The following is a 15,563-nucleotide window of genomic DNA, read 5'->3' as shown; positions in this document are numbered from 1 at the left end:
GTGAAAATTGTGTTTTTGGCAAGCAGACGAGAACTTCTTTTCAAAAGAAGGCAGAATATCATGCTAAGCACATCCTTGAATTAATTCACACTGATATCTGTGGACCAATCACTCCAGAATCCTTTAGTGGCAAGAAGTATTTCATTTCCTTCATCGATGATTTCTCAAGAAAGACTTGGGTCTACTTCCTGAGAGAAAAATCTGAAGCATTCGAAGCATTCAAAAGGTTCAAGGTAATGGTTGAAAAATCGACTGATCGACACATCAAAGCACTTCGTTCTGACAAAGGAGGAGAATATACTTCGACAGCTTTCATGAAGTATTGCGAGGAGCAGGGTATAAGGAGATTTCTAACTGCAGCATACTCACCTCAACAAAATGGGGTTGCTGAAAGGAAAAAACGAAGAGTCCTTGACATGGTTCGTTCAATACTCAAAAGTAAGAACATGTCGAAGGAATTTTGGGCAGAAGCTGTGCAATGCTCAATCTATGTTCAAAATAGATGTCCGCATTCAAAGTTGGGAGATCGAACACCGCAAGAAGCGTGGAGTGGACAGAAACCGACTGTATCTCATTTTAAAGTATTTGGTAGTGTTGCTTATGCACATGTACCAGATCAACGAAGAACGAAGCTTGAAGACAAGAGTCAGAAATATATATTAATTGGGTATGATGAGAAAACAAAAGGATACAGGTTATTCGACCCCATAAACAAAAAGGTGGTAGTAAGTAGAGATGTTCGAGTGAATGAAACAAGTAGGTGGGACTGGAACAATTCGACAGAAGACATAGTCGAAACTGAAGAACCCTCATTCGGTATACCAACAACCCAAAATCAATTACCAAGGTTTGAATACTCTGACAGTGAAGACGAATCCTCACAGCCCAGAATGAGAAGCTTGCAAGAGTTGTATGATAATACAGAAGAAGTACATCTTATGTGTCTACTGGCAGATTCTGAAAACATTAGTTTCGAAGAAGCATGGAGAGATGAGAAGTGGAAGAATGCCATGGACGAAGAAATTAAAGCTATCGAACACAACAAAACTTGGGAACTAGCAGAGTTACCAAAAGGAAGTCGAACCATTAGTGTGAAGTGGGTGTTTAAGAAAAAGATGAATGCTCAAGGAAAAGTCGAAAGGTACAAGGCGCGACTTGTGGCAAAAGGATATAGGCAGAAGGAAGGAATAGATTATGACGAAGTATTCGCACCAGTTGCAAGAATGGAGACAATTCGACTGCTGATTTCTCAAGTTGCTCAGCTCAAATGGCCAATATTTCAAATGGATGTCAAATCAGCATTTTTGAATGGTGTGCTCGAAGAAGAAGTCTATGTCGAACAACCACCAGGATACATGAAAGACGGAAGCGAAGGAAAAGTGCTAAGACTCAAGAAAGCACTTTATGGATTAAAGCAGGCACCTCGTGCATGGAATACACGTATTGATACTTACTTCAAAAGGAATGGTTTCCAACAATGTCCTTACGAACATGCCCTATATGTAAAGAAGTATAAAGGAGATATACTGCTCGTTGCACTCTATGTCGACGACTTGATTTTCCTGGGCAACAGTGATCAAATGATCGAAGAATTCAAAGGTCGAATGACACGAGAATTTGAAATGACGGACTTAGGTCGAATGAGCTTCTTTCTTGGTCTGGAAGTTCGACAAGAAGAAACTGGAATTTTTGTCTCACAAGAAAAATATGCAAAGGACATTCTGAAGAGGTTCAAAATGGAAGGTTGCAATCCAATCTCGACACCAATGGAGCCAGGAGCCAAGCTTTCAAAATTTGATGGGGGGGAACGTGTCGAAGCAAACAAACTTCGAAGCTTGGTCGGAAGTCTTCGATATCTCACATGTACTAGACCAGATCTTTCTCTAAGTGTCGGAATCTTGAGTCGATTTATGGAAGAACCAGTTCACTCACACTGGAAAGCTTTGAAGAGAATTCTTCGTTATATCCAAGGAACTGTGTCACTTGGAATGTTTTACTCAAAAGCAGAAGAATACAAGCTAACAGGTTACTCCGACAGCGATTGGTGTGGAGATATAGACGATCGAAAAAGTACATCAGGATATGTATTCTTTATGGGAAACACTGCTTTCACATGGCTCTCAAGGAAGCAACCAATTGTAACACTGTCAACATGCGAAGCAGAATACGTGGCTGCATCATGGTGTGTATGCCATGCTATATGGCTTAGAAGATTGTTATGTGAGTTAGAGCAGAAGCAGGAAAATGCAACCATAGTACAAGTCGACAACAAATCAGCAATCGAACTGGCGAAGAATCCAATGAATCATGAAAGAAGTAAACACATCGACGTACATTTTCATTTCATTCGAGAACATGTGAAAAATGGAAGCGTCGAACTGAAGCATGTGGCAAGCAAGGATCAAGCTACAGATATTTTCACAAAACCATTGTCGAAGGAGATATTCGACAGAGGCAAGATAATGCTGGGACTAATTGATCGAAGGAGCATTTAATTTATGGGGGAGTTTTGTTGGATAAATTTAAATGCAGTCTTGGAAAGCCAAAAGACAGATTCTCTAGGGCAGACAAACTTTCATAGGAAATAGTTAATCATTAAATGTTATGTCTATTTATGTTTCCCTGGTCTCTATATAAAGACCCTCTCTTTGTAACCTATTTTTCACTTTTGCAACAAATCCTTTGCAAGTCAATATATATCAGAGAAGAGAGTAGTTTGATCTGTTACCTTCAGATAGTAGATGATATGTAATAGCTAACGTATAAATGATTTAATGAAGAAGTTAGCAAGATGGTATTTCAAGGAAATAGGAAGGAGCTTGAGTACATTGTAATGTAATTTTTTAAGAACAATGTGTAATCAATCTCAAAATGTTTTGTTATTTCATGAAAGGAAGGATTGGTTGTACTGCGTATCACGTTGAGATTTTCACAATAAATAAAAGGTGGTTTGTAGCAATCCACTTAGAGATCATTATGGAGATAGACTAGCTAATTCCCATGTTACACCTATAAGAGATTGATACTCAGCCACACACGAGAATCTTGTGACAATTAATTTCTTCTCTGTGCACTAAGAAATGAGTGACTTTCCATTGAAGAAACATTGGCCAAAAATAGATATTTGAGTTTCTACACAACCTGTCCAACCATCATACGAAAAGCCAATGAATTTCAATTTTGAATATGAAGATTGAAAAAAACATAAGAAAGGGGGATTTGAATTGGGTTTTAAAAAACTTTCTGCTAGAAAAGTTATTCCCTCAAACAATCAAGATAGACAAGTCAAGAAGAAAAAGTGACACTTTCAGTTTATACAAGTTCACCTTAAACATGGCTAATCTTATCCACCCGCCAAGGTGATTTCGCCTTCAAAAAGGACTTCATCCACTAATCTTGAAAGACTACAAACAAGCGTCTAAGAGTCTAGAAAGACATCTTATCCCTCTCAAGTATATAGACTCACACCTAATCACTTGAGGAAAAACAAATCTCAAAACATTTACAATAGAAAATGTTTACAAATAGTGCTTCTAGATAAGCAAATGAAACAAAGTTTAAGAACAAATGTTTACACAAATAAGGGGCAAGAACTCTTTATGTTTGAGATTCTCTTGAAATGAATATTTCTCTTTGTGACAATTTTGCACAGGAGCTCTTAAGTTTTCTTCTCTTGTTTCTCTTTCACGTTAATATATTCAATGTTGTTCAGCAAAATTTCTTCAAGAGATAGAGCTCCTTTATATAGCCTCAAAAATTAGACCGTTGAGAAGGAAAAAACATCAATTTCAATTCCAGCAACGATAACAATAATATGTAGATCGTGGGAGGCAAAGAGCACACAAATTCCTTGGGTCGTACATACGTTTGCACCATAGTGAAAATGGTATTGTACTATATATTGTACCATTATCTTCTTGTGCAAGTTTATGATCTTTTCTTCTAAATGATATACTTCTGATCTGAAGTAGTGAGTAGTACAAAATAGATCATGTAAGGTGAATATTCCAAGAATATCAGTCTTCAGAGTCAGAACCTTGTCTTCAATGCTAAAAGCAAAAGCTCATCTGAACAACAAATCTTGATTTTTGAGCTGGAAGAAGAAGCTTATCTGACTTGGAAATCTTGACTTGTAATATGAAGTGGTAGCTTATTTAAGAAACACATGGAACTCCTTTTCTAGCAAACATTCAACATTATTCTCAACTGTTGATGTTTCTTTAGAAATGGATGTAATAGTTTTTTCTAAAGCATGTCGGCCCTAATTCTGATGATCTTTCCAAATGACTATCCATAATCAAACAAAATATCATATTTGTATACTTAAGAAACTATTAGAGTACAAAATTGTTACATATAAAATATATCTATTGTTATCATCAAAACTAGAGATTAAATGCAGAATCAAAATATAGTTTTAAAAATATCTCCCTTTTTGATGATGACAAAACCATGTATTTTGATGACACAATTTTACAAGGTTATATCATAAAAATATCACAGTTAGATAGGGAAAATGTTCGCTTGAGATAAACAAGGCCCCTTGAGTCAGATAAAGGATATAATAGCCTTGTTAACTTGGACAAAGCCTGTTTTAGTATATACTCTACTTATCAGTTCTTGAATTATCAGAGCATTATCAGAGCGTGTTGTTTATCAGAACTGGATTTATCAGAACTTAATTGATCAGAAATTTCTGAACACCTGAAATTCTTAATTTGATTATTTATCTGAACTTAATCCATTTTCTATATTTAACGTGTTCCTGGAACTCATTCTAAAAACTCATTGCATATATAATATTTTAGAAAAACATGTAATCAATGAGATTTATAGAAGTATATATGAATCAAAATCATCACTATTTCCCCCACCTTTTTTGTCATATTCAAAAAGTTTAGAAATGCTGTTGAATTTTAATTATTAAGCATTTTTCTAATAAACACGAAAGAAATACCCAAAAAAAATTTCATTGATGATTGATAAAAGAGTATAAACAAGACTCCGAAAATATAAGATAAACATAAAGAACTCAGAAAAACAAAGAAACACAAAAGATTACAAACATCAAGACAACTTATGTTTCAAAGACTTCACAACCGACTTTTTCAAGAGCATCTTCTGGTTCAACCATCCGAACAAAACTAATTATTTCTGCCTTAGAGAGGAGTTCGGACAGAAGTCTACCAAAAGGTATGAAAGACTTATATTTGCTTCTAGAGACAGCAACAGACTCCTTCATATAGTTGCACATGGTTTGGGGCAAGTTAACCTTAACATCAGAAAGCAGAAAGTAGATGAAGAGTCTATCTTCGTGAGACAGAATGTTCAGATTATCTCTTCGAGGACGAAAATTGGTTAGAAGCAGTTTAAACCAAACCTTTGCAAATGGAAGAAGCTTTGGTGGATTTGTGGGCTCATATCTGGATGAGGACACGTCATGGATAGAGGTAAACTTCTCAATAAATATATACTTGAGGCTTAATTTCTCCACAATGATACCACCAGTATCGAAACAACTTATAGCTTCATTAATTGATGTAGGAGTGATGACAATGGGGTAACCAAAAACATCCGATCATATTAATTGACCATGATTGCTCACACAAACATTTTTCCAAAAATCTTTAACTAGATATTTGGATAAATTGGTCCATACAGCATTGCAAAGTAACCAGATTAACCCTGAACAAGAATGCTCAAGGACATGTTAAAACCTGCAATCTTTAAACTAGAAAATTTCGGACGAACTTCATGAATGACCCCCCAGAGATCTTTATTTCCAACAAAGGTTTTTGAATCCATGAAGGAAACAAATTTGAGAAGGATTTTTTAATGATAACACAACTATGGATGAAGAGTGAGATGAAACAAGATGGAATATATATGGGAGAGGAGGAGACGTGACTGGCAAGAGAATTGATTTTTCTTTACACACTAATCATATTTGAGACTCTTAAAGTAGTTAAGCATTCAATAATTAAGCCATCCTTATTCTTTTCTCTCTCATTCTCTTCTCACTCAAAGTGCCTTACACACTAACAAATTATTTTACTGTTTTTCTATAATAACTTGAAAATTCCAATATTAAGATCGTTTCATTTTCCATTCGATCAAACCTGTTCAAAAATATATATCATACAATCCTGTACAAAAAGAATAACAATCTCGAATTTAGTACATGAAATGAATGATGTATGTTTTTCCAGTACATGAAATGAATGATGTATGTTTTTCCATACATTATATATATATATATATATATATATATATATATATATATATATATATATATATATATATATATATATATATATATATATATATATATATTAAATTTCTGGACTTTTTTTTCTTTATTGCATTTTAATTACTATGTTTTTATTCATGCAATATATGTAATTTATTCGAAAAACAGCTTACAGTCGAGTGATTTAACATTATATTCAATTTTGATATTAATTATATCAACTGAGAAATCAATGGACCTAACTTAAATTCTAAATTTATTCGTCGAGTTCATTTAGCAAAAGTGAATTTATTTTATGATCTGGTGTTGATAAGTATAAGTTGCAAATAAATTGTTTTCAATCGAGGCTTGCATCCAATTTTATTTGATTGGATGTTTGAGTAGAAGTTTGGAAGAAGAACTGGGCAACAATATGTAAATAGTGAAACAAATTGTAAATTTAACTAAATAATATGAGACTACAATATTGATCTTTACAAATCACAAAAAGGTTGATAGAACATTTTGAATAGATGCAGAATAAAATTATAAGCGTGAGAGAATAGAGTTAACAGGAAAATAAGAAACTACAATTGGAGCTCTCTTTGATTTTTCTAAAGATGAAGTTTTTGTTTGAGATGATTTTTCATCTTAATTAGACACTTGAGAGGATGAGTTTGAGGAGAGGCCAAAGCAACTAAAGAAAGATGAAATCAAAGCCATCAAAAAAGTGTATGCAAGGATTGAAATAAGGTAAATAACTTGGTAGGATTCGAGGATAATAGTAAAAAGCTTAGTCAAATACAATGTTAGTCAAATTGCTTGGTGAACAAGGAGAATATATTTGGGACCGTTTAATTAATTTTGAAAATTCATCCCTATATACTTTTGTCTATTTGGTGTTATCATATCATATGATACAATTAGTCAATTTACTTAGCTAGCAAGGAGAAGGTAATTGGGACCACGCTAAAACTTTGAAACATTGTGGCTACTTTAGACACATTGCATTTAGCCAGGGTCAGCTGATTTTTGGCCACCATAGGGAAGTTGTATTTTTAGCAATGTTTTAAAGACGATATTATATAATTAACTAGTAACATATCCGTGCTTCCGCACGGGTATACAAAAATTAGTATAGCATTATTTGAATGATATGAATAACATGAATAAAAGTAAAAAAAAAAACAAAAATATTTGAATTTTGAAGAATTGAGTATTAATCAATAAGTTTACAAATCATATTATATCAAAATAATAAGTGAAATAAGAAGGCAAAAAGTGAAATGGAAGAACCTACAAGAAAATAAAATGACGTTAGGACGAACAAATAATAGAAGATGTAATATTATGAAATTGAAATGGAAATTGTATTTAGATATTCAAGTAATGTATAAGATGCAAATTTTGTCAAATTTGTAAGTTTACCACCAATAGATGACTGTATCCTAAAATTTGCCAAGATGAGTAAGTTTGAAATGACATAAGTAAAAGTAATGTAATAAGAGAAAAAATAAGGCAAAAGTTGGATGATAACCAAGTGGTTCCAAACTAAAGGGTTTTGTAGACCTATGTATGCTATATTATATCAAAAATCATCTCTTGTCTGGACATGAAAGTGACAGATTTGCAATTTTGGATGCAGATTGTACTATATTTTTGTAAATACTTATAAAATGTACTATATAATATTAATATATCATAATTTTGTATAATATTTATTTAATAAACTCATTTGACTTTTGAAATCATATTTTAATCTTTCATATTTATACTTTAATTTATTTAACATTTTAAAATTTTTAGATTTTTAATTAATAATTTTATACATTGTTGTAATATTATTTTGGTTCAAATTTAGAATGAGATTTTAGTCTTCCAGTTTTAAAATTAAATTGTTAAAAAAAATTAAAATTCATAAACCTTGATCTCTAATTTCACAAAATAGATCCTCTCCTGCGGAACCCATTCAACCATCCATGCTGCCCCTATCCAATGAGTTTTAGATTTTTAAGCACTTGCACTTCCTTAAACACACAATGTCAGTGCACAAATGTCCATAATAATGAAAATAATTATTATAAATTAAAGTGAAGAAAAAATGAACACTACTTAAGAATGAGTCTTCTGTTATAATTCTATTATATCATCATCATATGATTCATCATAAGAAACAAATGAACACTATCTTAAGAAAAAATGAAAAAATGGCAAAAACAATTAAGCCACGTGAACCATAGACACATTCATTTAATCTTTTGAGTGGACATAGCATACCTGCTATTGGATTCGGCACATGGAAATTTGGTTCACAAGCTAGCAATTATGTCTAATACTATATCATTATATATATTCTTCTTTCATGAATAATACTATATTATATATTTTTTTTAAATATGAAATAATACAGTACCATTTTTTAGTGCAGGATGATTATAGATACATTAACATTGCTGCTTAGTATGGGGTTAAATATATGTTTACCTACAAATGTAAACCATTTATTTTGCTCAGCTGGTTTTTAGAATAAAACCAATTTTTGTCTACGTGCAAATGTCATTTCTTTTGCACACTTCAAGAGTAAACCATTTTCTAAAACACACAATGAAAAGTTTTGACAGCAAGTATAAAGATTTTGTTATTTTTCTTGAACACAGAATGTCAGATAACAAATGTCAATAATTTGAGAGAATGTATCAAAATACAAACAGCCTTAGTGTAAGCTTTTCATCATGCATAGCAAATGATGAGCAAAAGGAAGCAATAATGTTTTTCACATATGTCTTAGTAACTTGAAAATAAAAATTACAAAAGTAATGTCAACTGCATAAATCCAGGATGCACAAAATGAGTTGGAAGCCACATTTGATGTTCCATGTCATGCCTTCTTCATGTGTTTCACTTTAGTGACTAAATTCAGGGGTGTTAGATACTTAATCGGAGAAGTTTCATCAAATCCGATGGCGTTAGCATCCCTCTTCGATGTCATGTTAGTAGAGCTTGTTTGAGACATGCTTAATTCAGTATTTTGGATCTGTTAATACACAACACAACAATAAGTTGGTAATTCTATTTGATTTAATTTTAAAAACAGCAAGTAATATAATCACAATTCTACAAATTTTGACAGATTTAGAAATAGTAATCGGCTACATTCTGGTTGACTGTAGTTGTTGCCCTGCAGCGAAATTTGGAGTTTGCACGCCAGCAACATTTGGACATTGCGCGGAAGGAACATTTGAAGTTTGCACGGCGGCCACATTTGAAGTATGCTGGAATCATTTAAAGTATTCCTCGATCCTTTTGTAAACGTGTTCATCCGTATTAAGCATGACAATGGAGGATTGACTACACAAAATGAAAACACAGTATTTTAGGTTACAGGAAATCAAAATAAGGTTAATACACAACACAACACAGCAATAAGTTGGTAATTGTTGTTTGATTTAATTTTAAAAACATCAAGTAATATAATCAGAATTCTACAAATTTGACAGATTTAGAAATAGTAATCAGAATTCTCCAGTATGCACAATAATAATAAGCTTATAGCCAATGCAATTGATCACACTGGTGCATGCATGTCAATAGCATAAATAAAAGATGGAATATGAGGCAGAAGAAAACCTGTCTAAAAGTCCTGGGATGGGTGGAGGTGCCAGCAACTGCATTGGTTATAAGAAAATCAAGTTTTCAGAACAGCTTGTCGAATCGATATAACTAAGAAATACCATATACTTTCATAAAAGGCATCACTTGTGTTGAACAACAAATTTTCAAAAAATTATAAACTTGCAGTTCATTCAAATCTAACATTTCCATAAAGACTTCCCATATTTTTGAACGATAAACATCCAAATAGCAAAAATGAATCAGTACATATGGGAAATCAATTTAAATGAAAAGGGCAAATTCAGACTTTGTAAAAATATATACCCTTCCAATTGCCTCCTACTCAGCTGCTGTCACATTGATAGCATGAGGCATGTCTCGTTCCCGCTCATCAAAGTTATCTCTAAATAATAGAAGAAAGTTACAGTCATAAATAAACTCTTGGGATCAAGTAATGATTATAAATGCAAAGATGGCATGTTAAGTTATCCTTATGCAGGTGGTGTAATGGTCTCATATGTGGAAAAGGACTTGATCTTCTATCATAATAGATCATGTAATGATAATGTATTGTGTGGTAAATTGTGATCATTCGGCAAATGAACTATCTCTCGTAATCAAAGGTTTCGTTATAGAATCGGGGTAATCATACTAATTAAAATTCTTTCATTGAAATCAGAGTGCTGATAAGTAATTACCGGATTCATCTTATCACTTGCTTTGTAAAGTAAAAGTGTCGGAAAGTCATTCACCTGAAATATTAAAGAGTTAAACTCACTTTCAGTTAACATAAACATCAACCATATTAGCGATCAATATTATTCAGTGTTTTGTTTATCATTAAATAAAATAAAACCGAGACGGCGGAACTTTTAATGACACTTACTTGCAGTTTTGGATGTTCATTTACGGAAGCATTTATCCTTGAAAATAGTAGATTACTCGATCCTTTGTAGTGCTTTCCCAGCTTCTCTACTTGCTTGCTAGTGTCCTCACAGTTGAAACACCAAGGTATGAATATCTGTTTTACAGTAATGACTTGCGAGTTAAAATCAACCGATGCATAAGGAAATAAGCAATAAAACCTGTTTTTTTATGGCAAACCCTAAAATGGAAAATCAGAACAAAAAGGATTAGGAAAAAAAACCCTAAAATCACTATAGAGAAAGGAAAAGAGAAATACCCGTGTTGGATCTGAATGGTTGTTGTTTGGTCCCGCACGGCGGAGTGACTGTGCTTCGCGTTTTGATGGCCACCAGAAAGAGAGACGGCGTCGGCGGATGTGTGGTGGCCATAAGAAGCTGCAGCATTGTTAGGGTTTGAAAGAGAATATAAGAAGAGATTGGGAAAAATCAGAGGAGAAGAGGGACGAGAAGAGAGAAAATAGAGAGAGTGGGAGAAGTGAAAGGTTGTGATTCACATTCGTTTGTCCAATGAATATTACAGGTGGCAAAATGAGATTAGATGAAAGGTTGGAATATTGTGTTGTTTATGAAAAGACAAATTTAACCTTTTTACTTTGTAATTTTTAAATGAAAAAAAGGGTATATTTGGGAGTATGGTGGTATCTTCTAATAATGGCTTGATTGATAGTTGATGGACGACAAGATTTTTGATTCAAAGTTCACTTGATTTAATTGGCTAAACTTACGGTCGAACTGTTTGTTAAATAAATTAATAATATAAGTTAAATTTTATAGATAAGTCACATAATCATATGCTCATAAATTAATAAAATGAATATTTTAAAAATCCATTACAAACTTAATACTATGAAATCAATGATACACATAACTATACAATATAATGACACGTTTAAAGAAATAAAACTATAACATAGTGTTATAACACAAAGAAGAGTTGTTTTTTTTAAGGAAAAATGTTTTAAATATTTTTGCTAATAAATTAATTATTTTTCAATTTTTTTATTAAAAAAAAATTAAAATTAATCAATGACAAGCATTTCTTTGAATCAGACAGTTTTACAAAATCGGCTCCAGTTCTTTACTTTGAACATTTTGAGCGGTTTAATATGATTTTACTCTGATTTTGATCCACCTGGGGTTTTACAAAGCTAACCGGATCGAAGTCAACTCTGGTTCCCAATCCAACAGGTTGAACTAGACGGTTTTGTCCGATTTTTAAAATATTGATTTTTAGCCATTGATATTTTAATATTTAATTTAGCAGTTGTAATGAATGACTGGTTATCAATTAATAATTTTATTAAATTTAAATTATTAATTATTTAATGTTTTTTATATTAAATCATATATTTTTAATTAATATAAATAATTAATTATCATTTATATTCATGTTCTTCATCTCCAAACATTCATCTCATTCATCTTCTTCATTTTCAAACATTCATCTTCTTCATCTTCAAAAACATTAATCTTTTTCATCCAAATTTCATTAAATAACACAAGAAATTAACTAATCTAAATTCCAAACTCATCAATCATTGGAATCACTAAATTAGATTTAAGAAACTCATATTTCAATGTTATTATCTAAATTTAGAAAAAATCCCTAAATTCGCAAACAAAACATCACAAAAAATCTCAAAACAAAATCCCTAAATCCACCAAAAAAAAATATTACAGCAATAAATTTGGAAAAAAATTTACTACACCAAAAGAAGTGAAACACATTTATCACAAATAGGAATTAAAGAGCCACCACAGAATCTGAAAAAACAAGTTACCAAGCCACTCAAAACTTGACAACCAAATCTAAAAACAGATCCAAAGAGAGTCTAAAACAAACTGATTCAACAAATCTTGAAAAATAAAAGAGATTAATCTCGGATGTTGTCCGATCTTGCGTTGTCGTGTTACAATCATTGAATTCACTACTTGTTCATCTCAAATCTCAAATCTAAAATTGTTATGTGATATTTATAGATCTTAGTATAACTCATATTAGAAAAACTCAGATATAAAAGCTCAAATATATAAACATCAAAATTTATAGAATAAAGAATTTGGGATTGATGACTGACGAAGATGATGATGATTTACGTTGTTGAATTTGTTGGTGTTGTTATTCTACTTTGACTTCAATTTTGGAAGAAGAAAGTAAAGAAAGTGAAAAAATTGAAGATGAAGAAGATAGTGAAGAAATTGAAGCTAAAGAAGATGGATGACAAATCTAGATTTTCAAATACAAATTAAGATGATGTTGAATCTGGACTTGTTTTTTTTTTTTTTTAATCAAGCTTTCATTAAAAAGAACCAAAAGTTCTATCGAAAAGATTACAAAGAGCGGGGCAAAACAAACAAAAGCCCCGGAAAAAAATTACAAGCCAAATACAATCTAAGAGTAATACAAAAAAGAGTCATTTGTGAACTCAAAGAAATTATAATTGGTGCGAGTAATTTTTCCGATGAAGGACCATCTCCACCAAAGCTCCTTAACACTCCAAACAATGTCGGAAACACTCCAACCATCATTACGGAAGATGATTCCATTCCTAAGTTTCCAAATAGACCAACATACCGATAACCACAACGATCCTTCCGTACCGGCTCTAACCTTTTGCTTTTTGCAAAAATTATGCCAAACCAAAAAACAATTCCCAATATCTTCAAACTTGTAATCTACTAAACCTACCCAAGAAGCTATTTTGTTCCAAATCACCGAAGACACCGTACATTTAAACAACAAGTGATTCATGGATTCCCTCTTCAAACCACACAAACAACAAGAATCAAAAGAGGGAGAAATAATACCTCTAGCTAGCAAGAGATCTCTAGTGGGTAATCTATCTAAGAAGCACCGCCAACCAAAAGCCTTAACTTTTAACGGAACCACCACTTTCCAAATCAAAGAATAAATGCTATCATATTTATTCAAAGGCCCTCTCGGTAAGTGAAAAAACTAAGATAATTGTAACAACTTCGAACCGAAAACATACCGTCCGGTTCCGCGAGCCACTGCACACGATCCCTCGCTTTCGGCCTCAAACAGACGCTGCCCAGCTTGAAACAGAGCTGTTGCCTGTCAGTTTCAGCAGCCTCGGTCTCCAAAGAAAACGGAATACCGAGGTCCCCCCACTCCCATACATCATCCCTCCAACCTCCCATACTAGCCACGGAAGCGTTTTTTAACTTTGAAGAAGAAAAAGCCAACGGAAATAGCTCCTTGAGACTCCTCTCCTCTTTCCAACAAGAATGCCAAAAAGATGTGATATAACAATTACCGATTTCAAACCTACACTTTTCAACAAAAAAGTCATCAAAATAAGAATTTTGCAAAGATAGAATATCTCTCCACCACAAGGAAAAAGAGTTATTCTTGTAATGATTTTCATCTTTGTTGATAACTTGAATGTTGATATCTCCATATCTAGCTTTCAAAACTTTCCACCATAGATCATCCGCTCCTCTTAAAATCCTCCAACGCCATTTACTTAAGAGAGCTAAGTTAAAGTCCCCAATTCTCCGAATACCAATACCACCTTTCTCGATCGGCAAACAAATTGTCTTCCAACTCACCCAATGCATCTTTTTCTCCTCCCCCACCCCTCCCCAAAGAAAATTGCTTTCCAATTTCGATATCTCCGATAATACTTTCTTGGGAGCCTTGTAAAAATAAAGCCAAAAAATAGACAAACTACTAAGAACCGAACTTAAAAGAGTTAATCTACCACCGAACGATAAAAAACGGTTCTTCCAATCCGAGAGCATATTCTTTACCTTGTCCAAAATGAAATTCCACGAAGAGATCCTTCTAGGATTGATTCCTATCGAAATCCCGAGAAAAGTAAAATGGTTCTCCTCCCTACCACACGACAAAAACGATGAAGCAAACTCCAAGAAATTCTCGTTAACATTCACTCCAATAAGCTTGCTCTTTTGGTAATTAATACCAAGACCCGACACAAGCTCAAAACCACGGAGGATGGCCTTGATAGTCCAAACTTGCTTCCGACTCCCTTCACTAACCATAAGCGTATCATCCGCGAATTGTACCAAATTAACATTACAACTTCTCCTAACATCAAACCCCGCATACTCTCCTAAATCCATAGCTCTAGAAACCATCCCCTTTAACCCTTCCGCAACGATAACAAAGAGAAACGGAGAGAGGGGATCCCCTTGTCTCAACCCCTTTTCCACAATAAACTCCCTCGTCGGGCTACCGTTCACCAAAACCGACATCTTACTCGAAAAAATAAGCGCCTCCATCCACTTCATCCAAACGTCTCCAAACCCCATTTTCCTTAGCATGAATCTAAGGAAATCCCAACAAACATTATCGTACGCCTTCTCAAAATCAACCTTAAAGAGGATGCAACTATTACCATTCTTCTTAGCCATGTCCAACACCTCATTCGCCACCAAAACTCCATCCATCAATTGTCTCCCCGGAATAAAAGCGCTTTGACAATCGGACACCACCAAATGTAACACTTTCTTAAGCCTCGAGGCCGAGCATTTAGCTAAAGCTTTATAAATGCATCCCACAAGGCAAATAGGCCTATAATCGTTCAAGCCCAACGGATTGGACTTTTTAGGAATTAAAGTCAAAAACGACGAAACAATAGCCTTAGATAAAAGAGCATCCCGGTGAAAACAAGAAAAGCAATACCAAAAATCCTCCTTCATAAAATACCAACAATTTTTGATAAACAAGAAAGAATAACCGTCGGGCCCCGGGCTTTTGTCTCCACCACAACTCCACACCGCTTCTTTGATTTCCTCCAACGAAAAAGGAG

The 15,563-nt window shown here is 33.4% G+C and overlaps 1 long non-coding RNA gene across 1 annotated transcript; it reads right to left on the bottom strand.

Moving 5' to 3' along the window:
* Positions 1 to 8,858: 8,858 nt before the first annotated feature.
* Positions 8,859 to 11,274, bottom strand: LOC131639512 (uncharacterized). Its single transcript, XR_009294980.1, has 7 exons — positions 11,025 to 11,274; positions 10,728 to 10,862; positions 10,540 to 10,593; positions 10,166 to 10,244; positions 9,857 to 9,894; positions 9,383 to 9,577; positions 8,859 to 9,263 (listed from the first exon to the last, which is right to left on the bottom strand). It is a non-coding gene; the product is annotated as an uncharacterized LOC131639512 (long non-coding RNA).
* Between the last annotated feature and the right edge of the window lie 4,289 nt (positions 11,275 to 15,563).

This window comes from Vicia villosa, unplaced genomic scaffold (genome assembly GCF_029867415.1).
Source record: "Vicia villosa cultivar HV-30 ecotype Madison, WI unplaced genomic scaffold, Vvil1.0 ctg.002678F_1_1, whole genome shotgun sequence".
In the NCBI taxonomy this organism is placed as follows: Eukaryota; Viridiplantae; Streptophyta; class Magnoliopsida; order Fabales; family Fabaceae; genus Vicia; species Vicia villosa.
The sequence above is the reverse complement of the archived record's forward strand: the minus strand, read 5'-3'. Positions and strand labels throughout refer to the sequence as shown.